The sequence below is a fragment of the Mixophyes fleayi genome, chromosome 12 (genome assembly GCF_038048845.1).
Source record: "Mixophyes fleayi isolate aMixFle1 chromosome 12, aMixFle1.hap1, whole genome shotgun sequence".
Classification (NCBI taxonomy): Eukaryota; Metazoa; Chordata; class Amphibia; order Anura; family Limnodynastidae; genus Mixophyes; species Mixophyes fleayi.
The window spans coordinates 56,534,402-56,549,126 of NC_134413.1; positions in this window are offsets into that span (position 1 = coordinate 56,534,402).

Sequence of the window (14,725 nt, forward strand, 5' to 3'; positions counted from 1 at the left end):
ATACTCTGGGATGCTTAGCACCTGTCCCTAACCTATAAAAGACTGCCTGTCCCAGCAGCCTTTGCCAGTTCATGTGTTGCCATAACCTCTGCTGGTTTTCTTGTGTATTATCCTTGATTGATCTCCTGGTATCGACCTCAGCTTGTCCCTCCGTTTTGGCTTCCTGTGACCCCTGACTCGACATTGTTGTGACTTCGTACCTGCTTCTCCCTGGTATTGTGATGGACCGTCTGGTTTTGATCCCTGGCATGTTTGACTCTTCAGTGTCACTGTGTCTGCAGTGTAGTGCTCCCCAAGCAATCCAGCATCTACAGTCGGTTACAGCTATCCAACTATCTGGCTCCTGTGTCTGCAGTTGTTACACACTGTGCCTGATTCAGTCTCCTGGCTGTCTGCCTACCTGTGCCTCGTGCCTCCTGAGTATCCCGAGTCCCGACACCCGTGACTTCTCCGGCGCCTCGTGCCTCCTGAGTAACCTGAGTTCAGGCCCGGCGCTACCATTAGGCAGCGTTAGGCAGCTAGGGTGCCAGGCTCTGGGGGGCGCCACTGAAATATTTCATATTGTGTAATGCTGTGCGACGGCCACTGAGTTTACCTTCCATGGCCGCTGCACAGCTGCAAATCCATGGTAGGGGTGGGGTGATTGATCGCCACCCCCCACTAACGATGGGACTGTGCCTCCCGCCCCTCTCCCCTCACTGATGTTGGGAGTGACGTCATCTTCACATCCCGACATTCAGTGAGCAGCCCGGCATAGAAGAGAAGCAGCATGAAAAGGTACAGCAGGAAAGTAAAGTAAAGTACGCGAAGGTGGTGTGCTGCGGGCGGGGGAGCACATTTTTAAGAAGGATGGGGGCGGTGTGCTGCTGCGGGGGAAAGACATTTTTAGGAAGGGTGGGGGCGATGTGCTGCTGCGGGGGAAGGACATTTTAAGAAGGGTAGGGAAAATGTGCTGCTGTGGGGGAGGACATTTTTAAGCAGGGTGGGGGTGGTGTGCTGCTGCGTGGGGAGGACATTGCTAAGCAGCTGGGGGTGGTGTGCTTTGGGGTGGGGCATTGTTTAGAAGGGGGGGACATTGTTTAGCAGGGTGGGGGCAGTGTGCTTTGAGGTGGGGCATTGTTTAGCGGGGGGGGCATTATTTAGCAGGGTGGGAACGGTGCATTGTTAAGCAGGGGAGGGCTGGTGTGTTGCAAGGGGGAACATTGTTAACCTGGGGGGGCGGTGTGCTGCGGGGGGTACATTGTTAAGTGGGGAGGGTTGGTGTGCTGCAAGGGGGAACATTGTTAAGCAGGGGGGGCGTTGTGCTGCAAGGGGGACATTATTATCCAGGGAGGGTGGTGTGCTGCGGGGGGCGTTGTTAACCAGGGGGGTGCTGCGGAGGCCACATTGTGATGTAGTGGGGCCACATTGTGATGCAGGCAGGGCTGCCAAGAGGAATTCAGGGCCCCGGTACAACAAATTCATAGAGCCCCCCTTATAGTCGAGTATGCTAAAAAAAATTGTGCCGCCTTAAGGAGGCGCAAATTTTTTTGGAGGTGTGGTCATGCATTTGGGGGCGTGGGAAATGCGCCATTGGGGCGCTGCTAACACATCAAAATCACTAGGCTCTGAATTCGTCGTAGCGTCATATATGTCCAAGCACTCCTGACTTTCAGGACATCTAGCACCACAGTGTGGTATAAAAAGAATGCAGTGTGTACACAAAGAGTTCAGTCTTGGCCTGCACCTTACATTGGGCACAACACTCACCAAAAATTGGCAGTGTCCCTACTAGAATCACAACATTTCACATACTGTCCTGCTCTCTCCTACCTGTTCTTCTCACTTTCACCACCTGTGGCTGCAGGTTTCTTTAGTTGCGGCTTGTCTGGATCCTGGAATGCTGGGGGCCCTATTTGAAAAAAATGGCTACATTTAGATAATTCCAAACAACCCTGGCGTTAAATCAATACCACCCACGTTTAATAATTAGGCCTTCCTCCAGCTCCAACATTACAATAATGTGTCCCGTTTTTTAACCCCACTGTGTATGCTCCACCATGTTTTTAAACCCCACTGTGTCATGCTGCCACCCGTTTTTTAACCCCACTGTGCCATCCCCCCCGTTTTTTAACCCCTCTGTGCCATGCCCCTCCACCCCCCCATTTTTTAACCCCACTGTGCCATGCTCCCCCCCGTTTTTTAACCCCACTGTGTCATGCTGGCCCCCCAATTTTTTAACCCCTCTGTGCCATGCCCCCCCTTGTTTTTTAACCCCACTGTGCCAAGCCCCCCCCCCCCCCCGTTTTTAACCCCTCTGTCATGCTGCCCCCCTCCCCCCCCTGTTTTTAAACCCCTCTGTGCCATGCCCCTCCCTCATTTTTTAACCCCTTTGTGCCATGCCCCCCCCCTCGTTTTTTATCCCCCCCCCCTGTTTTTTCCTCCCTTTACTTACCTTTTCCTTTTCTTCTCTCTACTTTCTTGGTCCTCTCTGCTCCTCTCTGCTCCATTAAGACTGAATGCTGGGCGTGACATGATGACATCACGCCCGGCATTCAGTCTAAATGGAGCAGAGAGGAGGGACGCCGGCGCCGCTATCACATGAGTTTGTTTTTTGGTTTTTTTTTTAACTACCCTGCTCCCCCCACCAACGACCGGGCCCTTTGGCATGCCGGGGCCCGGGTAATTAGTACCCGCTCTCCCCCCCTCTCGGCGGCCCTGGGGAACAGTGTGATGAAGGTACATGTTAGAGCATAATACATAGAAAAGAACTCAAATCCTCACAAAAAATTGTCTGTTATTAGCTTATTGTGTCAAGTTTTTTGTATACCACTCCTCTAGAAATCATGTGCTTGCCACTGGGCAGCAGTGGAGTCTGGACAGTGTTCTGCATGAAACATCTCTGCATCTGGACTGTAGGTGGAGGTAAGGCTTATCTTTTTTTTTTTACAAAATCAAGTTTGTGAGGATCCACCAGTTAAACAAGTCAGCTGGGCCCCAGGACACGGATTAGGTGCACAAGTCTGGGTTGCTTGGGTTGTGGGTCATAACACTTTCTCTCCATCCTGGGCTCTGGTGGTCTCTGATAATTTCCAGGGACAGGGCAGAGCGGGGACTGGCTAGACTTGGCTTTGTGGGTATTTGCTTGTGGGGGTGATGAACAGAAGATGGGTGTTCCCCTGTTTGTACAGTCCTTTGGGGCTGTTTGCTAGACTGGTGCTTCTGTCAGTGTGGCCAAACCAATACATCTGCCAACTGGGCCACTGCTTCAATGTTTGTTGGGCTACTGTCCAATACCCATTCCTTCACCACTAATGTGCACTGGTGGTGAAACTGCTCTCTACAAATTAAGTCACTAAAAAAATTCTTCCCAGAAACTGGCGCCAGATGTATGAATCCATCTAATCATCAACTGCTCAACTGGTTATCAAATTCCTCATGGCTGATGTAAAAGTTCTGCCAGTAGGTTTCCGGCGCTTAAGGAGGGCCCTTTTTACCACATCATTGTCCACACATTCCTCTGGGGCCACTCCGCGATAGGTCTCCATTGCACGACCTTTTAGCATGGGGAACAAATACTTAACTCACTTCTTTTTGGGCAAATCATGGAGTCTACAGGACATTTTGAACACCTGCAAATGTCCATCAATCTCTCCAACATTGTCATCAAATTTGGTAAATTGGAGGGATTCTAATCTGGATGCAGGAGATGACTGTTCGCTGCAGTAAGTGATGCCCACAACTTGATAATTAGCTGCCGCTCTATCTCAGCTGTTCTGTCTTCCAGGGACTCCAGCTGTAGCATTAGTACTGAAAAGTTGCCCTCATCAGGATGTTGAACTTGCGTCACTGGTTCACTTTGTGGGAAAAGGCTGCTGCTGGGACCAATTGCTGGGTTCTGGGAGGTTACTGCAGGTTTGGAGTTTGCCTTCCTCTTGGTCACTGTTGCAATCAGATGCATCATTCGCTGACCTGTGCTGCTTATTTAAGGCCATCAGGGCCCTTTTCATTTCGCTCCTTGTTGCTGAGTAAGGAATTATTTCGATTTTCTTTGCTTGGCACAGGATCTCGAGGTCCGCCTTGGACAGTGTGCTGTATTTAGCCATCCTCTGCATTCTCCTGTGTTGCAGGTACTCTACACTGCTCTCTGAAATTGGTCTCTGAAAAACCAGCTGTATTATCCCACCGCTGCCACCAGTTATAACTGTTGGGGAAAGAAGGATGAAAGGATGTTCTTCATAAACAGTTTATCTGGGTTGCTTTCTCACCATCAGTAACCGACTATTACTGACCATGCCTACTGGTGTCAACTTACCACCAGACACTCACTGGCTACGAATGCCAACTGCGCAATAGTTGTAGGAGAATCTTGCCACCATTAGGCTCCTTCACGGCACCTTGTACGGCTTACATCTGAGTAGCTGATATAGATGCTACAGCGCCTCTTTGCTGTAGGTTGGCCGGTACTTCCTGATCACTTACTATGGGTTAGGACTGCTGGGTCGCAGGCAGAGCATTGACACAGAGACGCTTGGGGAACTGATTGAAGTGTAAGCCCTTATCTGTTGGTCACAGGATAGAGCAGGCAAAAGGCGTCAGGCAGAATATTCAAGCAGTGATGTTTATTGCCCAAGGGTTCTGACAAGGACCTTTACACACTAATTCGAGGTACTAGTGATCTCCAGAACTTCAGATGGTATAATATAATTAGAATAAAAAATACAGCTTTATATACTGTTTCTGACACACGTTAGCAGGGGGTATACTAGCCCTCTTTCCTACCTGGCACCACAAAGTCCGAGATATTACATTAATGATTATCATCAGGATATAATATATTCTCTAAACTTAGATAAAACACAATTTAAGCTTAACAAAATTCACCTCAGTCTGTGATTTCCTAACTGAATTGCTGTTACATTATTTATATCAGTTTCCTATCTCTCCAAGACACAGGATGAAAGGCTACCTCCTGTGCATTCAAGCCAAAAAGATGTGTTTGGTATCTCTAAGATGAAAAGGCATGGGATTTTCTTTCGTCAGTCAGTTACAGAAACAAATTTCCTATATAAATAACATAGCATTAGTACATTTCAAATTGAAAAACCCAGTATATTTACAATGATAAAGTGAGATTAATTTATATAATAAGTTATTTCTAAGTGATCCAGCCACAGCGCATTTATACATAGATAAAACAGCTGAAGTAGGCAATGCATTGTATTTCATGTAAAATATATTATGCTTCTACACTGTGTTATTATATATGTAAAGTATGTTACTGGAAATACCTATTGTTAATAAGTATACATTTTATCTTAAATGAGACTTTGTGTAAAATCTTTACTCATATAATTACAGGGTCGGACTGGGCCACGGGGGACCGGGTTATCCCACGGTAGGCCCCCGACCCTGATCGCTCCCCTCTTTGTTGATGGGGGGAGCGGAAAACTTTAAAAAAAAAAAAAGAATACTCACATGACCGCGGCGCTCACCGACTCCTCTCTGCTCCGTTTGCACTGAATGTCGGGCGTGACGTCATCACGCCCGATGTTCAGTGAGGAGCGCCACAGAGAGGAGTCGGGAAGAAGACAGAGGACAGAAGACAGAAGAGAAGTAAGAAAGCCGATAGAAAAGGTAAGTGAAGTAACGGAAGCAAGGGGTGGCATGGCAGAGTGAAAGGGGAGCACGGCAGAGTGAAGGGGGAGCACAGCAGAGTGAAAGGGAGGCAGAGTGAAGGGGGAGCATGGCAGAGAGTGCAAAGGGGGAACATGGCAGAGTGTGAAAAGGGGGAGCATGGCAGAGTGTGAAAAGGGGGAGCATGGCAGAGTGTGAAAAAGGGGAGCACAAACAGTATGGCAGAGTGTGAAAGGGGGGACTAAAGTAGCATGGCAGATTGTGAAAGTGGGGCCAAAGCAGCATGGCACAGGGTGATGAAGGGGGACCAGGAGAAGGGGGGGGCAAAAACAGCATGGAGGGCGCAGTGTGATCATAAGGAGGCACAGCTGGTGATGAAGGGGCACAGTAATGTGTGTGTGATGGCACAGTGGGCTTGTGGCAATGTAATGTGTGTGTGTGTGGCAGGTGGTGGCTAAATAATGGGTACTATTTTGATTGTAGGATGAAGGTGGGGCAATTTAATTTTATAGTGGGGACTATTAATTTAAGATGGGGTGGTTTGGACGCTATTAATTGAATTTGGGGCTGAGTTTGAGGAGCATGAGGTCCATTTAATAAATCTGAATATGAATTAATTAAGGGTAGTGATGGTTGCGGGAAATAGATATATTTATGCGATCGTAAATGCGATTAATTTATTGCAGGGGTTGTCTGGAGGGAGGGAAATATGTTTATTAAATGGGAATACTATTACTTTAATGTTGGGGCTGGAGGAAGGCCTAAGTATTAATTGTGGGTCCTATAGATTTAATGCTGGGGCTGGTTGGAATTTTATGAATGTCCCATTATTTTTTCCAAATAGGGCCCCCAACATTCCAGGATCCAGTCAAGCCGCAACTAAAGAAATCAGCAGCCACAGGTGGTAAAAGTGACAAGAACAGGTAGGACAGTCTGTCAAATGTTCTGAGTCTAGTGCAGGCTTGGCTAACCTGTGGCACTCCAGGTGTTGTGAAACTACAAGTCCCTATATATTGGCAAAGCATGCTGGGGCTTGTGGTTTCACAACACCTGGAGTGCCACAGGTTAGCCAAGCCTGGTCTCGCCTCTATAATGACTGGTCACACCCTCTCTGGTGGGCCCCTAGCGTTGCAGTCTCCCAGTGGGCCCTTCATGCCCCAGTCCAACACTGTATAATTATAATTATTATCAAAACAAACACGCATATATGGGGCGCTAGTTATCCTATATCAATCGATCGAGATGCAGCTGTCTAGACGGGATCTGGACCCGTCAATATTATAAAAACTACTGTAATATGATAAGATAGCGCTATCTTATCATATTACAGTAGTAATTATAATTATTCCCTGTGTGTATCAGAGTAAATGAGCAGAAATTGAACTTGAAATAGATTTAAGCTAGAACCTACCCTTTGTGAGTAATATATGAAGGTAGATATTAAATGGTCATTAGCATTAATGGCATATTTGACTCACCATTGGGACTTCATACTATTAGAGAGCAGTAGCTCTCAAGTACCCTTTTTATATATATATATAAAATTTGCTCTAAAATAGGCTTCTTCTTTTCTTTAGTTACTACTCCCTTCAAATTCACTGCTAATACAGTGGGAACATCAAACACCAACAAATTGCAGTTTGATCTTCAGGCAAATTTGATGTGGCTACTCAAAGGTGAACATTGTTGATCCTAATAGACTGATAGCAAATATGTAGCAGAATCTATTTTTCATTACGTGTAATTAATTAACAATTTTCTTGAGATTTAAAAAGAAAACAAAAAACCCTCAAAATAATTGAAATGGTGAATTATGGTAAATCTGAAGTATTTAAATTCTGAAAGGAGCTGCACTTTCTCCATGTGCGTGATATTCTCAACTGCCTCCTCTGATGCCATTCTTAACTGGGCTTAATGTGGGCTTAATGTGGTTTGCAGATATAGCTACTTGCAACTGAAGCATTATGTCATCACCTCAACAACCAATATTCTGGATAGCTTCAAGCTATGCAGCAATGAGTTCCCAAAATGAACACGGGAATATCCAGAATTTCATGGAGTTCCTACAAGGTATGGGCTCCCATATAGTGAGTTTTACTATCTCACATGCTTCTTAAACCCCGGATGACAATGCATTACTTACAATGCAGTACAAAGGCATTACTTAATTGCTAATTTTGCATATGTTGCTGACTGGAGGAGCTGCCTTTTTTAAGCTGGTAAACTTTCAAAATAGATTGCTGTGCCATTGGCATTTCAATCTGTGTCATTGCCAAAATTATTCTCACCTATTAAAGAATGAAAGTGTAATTGTATGGATCATTGGTTATAGGGTTTGTAATCTGATGTTGGTTGTGACAGGACGGTCAGACTAAAGTGAGAATGATGGAATCATAATCATCATTATCATTTATTTATATAGCGCCACTAATTCCGCAGCGCTGTACAGAGAACTCATTCACATCAGTCCCTGCCCCAATAAAGCTTACAGTCTAAATTCCCTAACAGATACACAGACAGACTAGGGTCAATTTTGATAGCAGCCAATTAACCTACTAGTATATTTCGGAAATAATACTGCTTAGTCATCAAACATAATTGCTCACATAGGTTTTAATGTTGATCTGAACACCAACACCAATGTTAATATAAAAGCTGATTCTTCCCCCAGCCGCTGCCTGGATTAGACTGATGAGTGAACATAGGCATATTTAATTCACTTAAGTAGCATCATGAGAATGCAGCAACACTCTGTGTGAATCCAGAGTGTAGCAGCAGATCACGCTGTCCTAAATACACATTGAACCAAATTTTGCGATAACTCGTATGTTCTTAATGAAATATAGTCTTATTATAGGACACAGAAGTAAAAAGGTTATCTCTTAAAACACAGAGCTCAATATTGTTTATGATCACATAAATTCTTGGATCGTGGAGTGTCAATACAATTTCTGATCTTTTGGGGTTTTCCAGTTTGTGGCTATTTCTAGTTTGATACATTTTAGTTGTCAATTAATCTCCAGAAGTGAGGCTTTATAGAAGCTGAAATGATATGTAAAGAATGTGTGCCACCCTCGTATTTTACTATTAGAAAGTAAAATTCCAGTGATAACCTAAAATGAAAAATGTTTTTATACACACACATGCACGCCACATAACAAGCAACAACTGGCTTCCAGAAATATTTTTGTTTTTTTATTGACGGTCAAAAAAAAAAAGTAATACAACAGGAGTCGAGTATATATGTAAATAAGAAAAAGGGGAGAGCTCCATGCAACGGAGGGAACAGTACTCAGATTCTGTTTGAGCATGAGAAAGGTAAGACCGGGAGTTTTCAAAGAGTTAAGTAGATATCAGAGTGAAAAGAAAAGGAAACGAATGCAAACAGGAGTTCAGAAAAAGGAGAAGAGACGAAGAGTGAAAGAGAAAAGAAAAGAGTGAAAAGGTAGAGAGAAAAAGGAGGAAGAAGGGGGGTTACAAGGCAGAAACGACCCAAAGAGTAGGGGGGGAGAGAGAAAAAGAGAAGGGGGGGATTAGGTGAAGGGGGAGCGGTATTGGAAGTAGGACATCCAGGGTTCCCAGACCTTTGGTAAAGGTTTTAGAGGAGTTATGTATAATACTGGTCAGATACTCTTATCGGTACACCCGCCAGATCTGGCATGCGGTGGCATAAATAATGTGGCGGGCTATTTTATTTTAATGTTTTGTGGCCGCAGGGAATCCAAGAGCAAGGAGGTAGAATTTCGGTTCATTAGGAAGGGGAATTTGAAGTACAGAAAGGGGTTAATTTATGACAATCCCACCATATGTGTAAAAATGAGCCTGCACCAGAGCATAAGCGCCAGCATCTGTCCGTAGAATCAGGTAATATATTATGAAGACCTGTAGGGACATAATACCACCGGTACAGGAGTTTATAAACTTTTTATTTTATTCGTACACAAATTGAGCTCGAAGCTGCATTGTCCAGAATTTCTGCCCAGTCCTTGTCGTCAAGAGGATCACCCAGATCGTGTTCCCAAGCTACTTCATGGGAATCACTGGGGTGAGCTGAGGGAAAGGTAAGCTCAGAGTAGATGGTGGAGATAAGACCAGGCGTTGATGCTCTGCGCAGGTCCAGAAATGTTTTTAATGGGGGAAAAAAAACCTCCTCCTCTCTAGAATTATTACTGTCCTTTGCAGCACACATGCTCTGCAGGCTTTTTTAGGCAGCAAGAAAAAGAAGACACAACACAAGTATGCATGCCAGTATTCCCAACCACTTTGGTTATTGAAGCAGTGCGAGGAAAGCAGAGTTATATATGTTGTCCCCAAATCTCCAGATAAAAAGTAACCAAGCCCTGTCCTTTGCAAAACATAAAAACACTTTTTATATGTGTCACGAACACACTCCCAGCTGCCCTGACTTTGGGGTGTTTGCTGTATGAGGTCACACACGATTTCAGTCCGCAGTCTCTCTCTACCTATCACACAGGTTATAGACCTACGGAATAGACCCCAAACACAGCGCTCTCACACCCCCAGACACTTCAGATTTGCCACAACCTATTGAATATGGGCAATAGGACCACAATATACTGTCCCACACTGGCACACAAGACTTCTAGCTATCCACAGACTAGCAAGACCCACACCAGCAAGCACAGGGTTAACTCTTCACACATCCAGACTGTTACACAAATGTAAATACAAGCACAAACAGCTTGTTAATCATATGTATCAACAAATCACACACTGGGTTAACTTGGTCGAGTTATTTCTTCTTAACAGTCTAATGCAGGCCTGTCCAACCTGCGGCCCTCCAGGTGTTGTGAAACTTCAAGCCCCAGCATGCTTTGCTGGTAGACAACCAGTTGATAGCTGGAAGGGCATGCTGGGACTTGTAGTTTCACAACACCTGGAGGGCCGCAGGTTGGACAGGCCTGGTCTAATGGGTACGTTAGAGTATCAAGGACGCAACATATTAAATTATAGATTTAATATACAAAAGTACAGGGCATACAGATATAAAAAATAATGAATAAACAATTAATAGATTGATACACATAAGCAAAACAGTTTAAAATAAAGGAGGTTACCTTCAGAGTTTCACTTACATGAATTGCATACTCTCTGCCATGGGAAATTTGGCAAGGAAGATGGACAGCTTATCAATATGAATTGATTTCCCAAAAAGTCTGACACCTGTCCCTTCCCAACACATGTATTTTTAAGCAAAATCAAGTGGGACGGTCTTCACAGGGGCAGGGTAATGCTAATAGGGGGGCAGGGATGTCTCCTGGGTGTCACTATAGTTTGCTCACAAATATTCCCAAAGTCTTGACCTGGGTAATTCTTCACAGACATATCCCAGAAACATAACTCCCCCTTCAATAACCCGGTCATAATCTCCCACACATTTGAATACCAAACATGATGGAATTATGACAATGTGACTCACCTTTTTCAAATATATGTGATTATAGCTGTTCCCGGATTCCGCCAGTACCTGTCATTCACAACCCTGGTGTGATTTCTGCTACTCAGTATGGAGGAGCACACAGATTTCCCAAAATATGAAATTTGAAGACATCTTCTTTGAAGTTCATACTTCTATATACTTGTATAGGCCTTCACATGCTTTCATTGGCTGTAAGATTCTCACCTAGGCATATGGCTCTCTCTCTAATTCACACCTAATGGTTCTATGGTGTTTACACTACCTATTGAAAGGAAGTCAATTAGGACGGGGAATACAGGATCAAACACAATCGATGTCTGTGATCTGCATATCTTAAGCAGGTCTCCTCCCAAAAGGGTTTGCTCAACCTAATTACCTCCTACTGGGCTAATTGTTTCCTTTTTAAAAACATTTGGTCAAACATTTATCTGAGTTGAAAATCAGGTTCACTCCTATGTATCAATGCAATATTTTATTTGGGCCCTGACATTCAATGTTCTACTTCATCATATCAGATTTATGCTCTCATCCTGACTATATGCCATCTACAACAAGTTATATCTAAATGGTTTTAGTAGGTTCAAAGTGATTGCTGGGTCATACATAGACTCTAGGGGCACTCTATCTCCTCCATCGGCGTCCCGGCTATCATGACAACAGCCGGGATGTCACTTCCACTTTCTGTCATCCCGACCGTCTCCATGACAGTCGGGATGCTTTCTAAAACAGTGCCGCGTCCCGGCAACGCTGACAGAGGGGCGCGTACGCAGATTGGGTAACAGCCTGTGGGCTAATTAATATTGTATTAATTTGTTAGGCAGCACCTGGGGATAGTTATAGGGCAGGGCCCTGATTGGCTACCTTCTGTATTTAAGGCAGGGAGAGCTTAGCCTCCCTGACGGTTATAGCATTTCCAGTCCTGTGCTGTGCTGACCTGCTGTTTGATTCCTGTCTGCCTGATCTACTGTTGTGACCCTTGCCTGTTTGCCTGTTGCCCTGAACTTTTGGCTTGTATTCTGGACTTTGCTGTTTTGCCTGTGACCCTGACCCTTGCTTGGGTATCGATTTACCTGTTTGCTTCGGACCCCTGACCTCGGCCTGCCACTGACCACCCGCTCCAGTCCGGCCTAGCGCCCCCCGTTCCATCTGCGCTACAGCCATCTTTTATGAGCTTTTACTACTCTGAGCTTAAGACCTGGGGGCATCTGACTACCTGTGAACACATAAAGCTCTACGGGAAAGGCGGCTGCTAAAGGTGAAAATTTCTACTCTAACTGTTCTAAAAGCTCATCTTGGTGGTCGTGGGCCATAACACATTCATTGCATATTGCAAAACACTTTGGCTTTGCATTGGGATGCTTGGTAGGTCTGCCTTCTCTATGCTCTTGGGAGACACCTCCACAAACTGGGGGAATGACAAGGCAGTAACCCTGGAGAGGCGCTCTGTGCGAAAGTGTAAACACCCCAGCAAGCCCCTGCCATCCCTTTCATTAAACTTTTAAGTTTTTCTACTGAGGGGATATTAGGATTGCTTTTATTATGTCACTTCAGAGTGTGACGTTTTTTTTACAGTGCATATGCAACATGAAGATGAAAGATGCTTCCCATTATAGGACATGTCCCAAGGACCGCCAGATCTGAGTTCTGAGTCTAGAAGTTTGAGTACATCCCACCGCACTGCATGTAAAATGCACCTTCTACCCTCCCTTATCTCATTTCATTACTCTTGCTCAGCAAAATTAAATCCTGTATTTGCACTGCTCCGCACAACCCCACACTGCCCGACCTGTGCAAACTTCTGCTACTCTGCAAACAACACTTTGCTGGAAATCTAGAGACACTTGTGTAAATCAAGGAGCGTTACAGAACCGAAATTGAATTTGCTCTGAGCATCAGCCATTTTGCCCATTGTAAATGACCACAGTAACAACACAATGCAAGTTGTATGTGGAATTTTCTCCTTTTTAATCGCTGTGTTGATGACACACATAGAATGTGTTTTTATAGCTTAACACGTGTGCTTGGTGTTTGCTTAGAGATATGTACACAGCAGTTGCTCTATAGAATAAATACATTTCTTTAGTTGTGGGTCTCTAAAAGAAGATAACCACCAACTTTCTATTAAAGAGCACCTGTCCATTACAGTGGAGACCGTTATTTTGTAGTTTAAGTAATTATTCATAACTATACAGCCAGTAGTTTTGTTGGGAATTGGTTTAGTCACGGAGACACGGGTTCGTGGTGCATTGATAAGATGCATTCTCAGGAATATTGGGTCAGCCACAAAATGGCTGCTATCCAAGGTAGGACATTTAGGAGGCCTTTCACTTAATGTTTTATGACCTATTTATTTGCTTACTGTCAGTTATACAAATGTGTGCACACAGAACTTAATTGAAATTAATTAAAATTCAAAAGGTAAGTTTTTCATTATTCAGCTAGATGTTTTTCCTAGATGCTGCCCCTTTTACTGAAACACTGTCTTCTTTTTGTTCTTCCATAGAGATGACAGACGTAAACAGCATGAAAAACACAGAAAGTGCGGGAAAGATAAATCCTTTAGAAATTAAACTTTCTAAGTCCTTTTTTGTAAATACTTTCTCATTGAGCTAAATACGGAGACATTTTTAGTAACCGATTGTCATGCTCATCTTATTCATATTTTTATGTTGGGGTAGTGCAGAAACTTTTTTTCCTGTCTCTTTTTTTAATTTTCTTTTTTTAAAATATATAAAGAAACTTGGATATTATAGAACCTCCTCTCCGGCTGTGGTTTGAGAATCCTTGTGTGTTGAATCAGAAATAGTTATTTTGAAATTTTAAAGCTTTTATGCAGCTAATGGTAGAATAAAAAAACATCTGCTAGTATTAGCGAGATAATTTGGTTACATCCTGCAATGTACAATGGCTTTTCAGGGTGGAAAATATAAAAGCACATTTGAGTAATGAGAACATCATTTTTATAAACATTATGACTCATTTTATTAATTACTGCTAACGTTATCCGGTTTATATTTACATCATGAACCCACTGAGGCGGTTTAGGTTGACGTTGTCATTTTGCAGCAAAAGGCATTTCTATTTGTAAAGAACTGACACTTCAAGACTTATTATTGGAGATGGTAACAAATTGGAATTAATAATTTAGTGTATAGTTTTTTTAGTTGCCAATTGTGACAGGATGGACGTCCTATGCCACCCTGTCTGTTGTTGCTGGGCACCGGCCGGGCTCGCTTCCGTCCCCTTTCTTTCTCCCAAATTGCGCCCCTCCAACCACAGTAGGAGAAGCTTCTGCTGCCACCACTAGGCTACTTTACCGCTACCTAGGACTGCTAGAGTACCCCCTTGCTGGGCACCTGGGCTGGTATACCTGACCTCTTATCTTCAGATCAGGGTTGCTGTGGATGGTTCCCCCTGGCCTATCAATGGCCAGAGCTGCAGGTAGCAGGGAGAGCGTTGGTACTGGAATGCTGGGTCCCAACCTCAGAACAGCTGGATAACGGATTAGATTGCTATAATCTGTAGGTCACAGGAATTACCGCAGGTAAGTAGGCGTCAAAGTAGGATCTTGAAGCAGTGATATTTATTAGCTCAAGTGTCCTAATAAGGACAGTTACATACACTAGTTTAATGTACTAGTGATCTTCTAGGGTTACAGATGGAATAATG